Here is a 1,160-nt window from a genome sequence, read left to right as displayed (position 1 = left end):
GATAAACAACCTTATGTTTATCTTCAAAACTTAAACTTGATTGGCTACAACCAGAACCCTTCCACTAAGATAAACAACCTTATAGTCCAACACAAAAGCAATCAGGATGCTCTCAAGTTGAGCTTTTGCCAAAGACTCTATAATGTAAATTTAAACTACTCAATGTAACTTTTAAGATGGTTTAATGTACATCTAAGCAATTGAATGCAACTTTTTTGGGTGAAGAATTTGGATATAGCAAAATTCATCAAAATGATGAGGGAAAGTTCACAAAGCCAAAACCAAAGGAAAAATGAGAAAATGTTCAATTGATATGTAGAGCACCTGCTTAATTATGAGGGCCTCTTCCATAATTGAATAATGTTGTGATGTGAGGTTGCGAGGGCCACAATCCTTGGCAATTTCTTTACAAGATCTCAAAATGGAGAAGCACAACTCAAAATGTGGGTCCATATGGCAAATTTAGAGGGCTTGCACTTGAAGTAGAGGAGGTTGACAACTCAAATGAGGGTCCATATGTGGTGTACATGGTAGTTGTGGTAGGGCTTGGACTTCAAAAAACATCAGGCTCTCTATAGTTGGAGGTCTTCCTCTCTCAAAGAAACAAATATGATGAGGAGGAGATCAAGGTGCATCAATTCCTCTATTTTATGTGTGTAACATAGTAATTTAATTCTTAGATTGCAATCTATTACTAGCTCCACTACTTTATGTGCCTAAAACAAGTAATTTATGAGTTCTTCTTACGAAAAAAGTGCCGCAAGAAAATCGTTGACAAATCTCTTCAACATGAAAAAGGAATGTGGCGTGGCCATGACAAAAAGGGGCATTCCGAGAATTGAACTCGGGACCTCTCGCACCCTAAGCGAGAATCATACCACTAGACCAAATGCCCTGTTGTACGATGGAGGCCAACTTTTACTTAATGTAGCTTTGCTCTTGTGTAGTAAGCAGGACAAAAGATCAACATGAGGTGTGTCCACATGTAGCGTCTCTCGTAGCTCGCCGGGTGCTCTCTCGACCTTTGGCCCAAATAGCAGTGCATGCGCCCAATACAATCTGGGTTGTGCGCAAATTATCCGTCTTGTGTGCGTGGGACAGCGGAGGACAGAGTGACTGACGGTTACACACACACACACACACACACACTCGATAAGCGG

The 1,160-nt window shown here is 40.7% G+C and overlaps 1 non-coding gene across 1 annotated transcript; it reads right to left on the bottom strand.

Moving 5' to 3' along the window:
* Positions 1-823: 823 nt before the first annotated feature.
* TRNAP-AGG (transfer RNA proline (anticodon AGG)) lies at positions 824-895 on the bottom strand. The gene has a single exon. It is a non-coding gene; the product is annotated as a tRNA-Pro (tRNA).
* Between the last annotated feature and the right edge of the window lie 265 nt (positions 896-1,160).

Source organism: Lygodium microphyllum, chromosome 6, assembly GCF_053477565.2.
Source record: "Lygodium microphyllum isolate KBCC chromosome 6, Lygodium_microphyllum_v1.1.10, whole genome shotgun sequence".
In the NCBI taxonomy this organism is placed as follows: Eukaryota; Viridiplantae; Streptophyta; class Polypodiopsida; order Schizaeales; family Lygodiaceae; genus Lygodium; species Lygodium microphyllum.
Note: the sequence above shows the minus strand (reverse complement) of the source record. Positions and strands in the feature narration are given on the sequence as shown.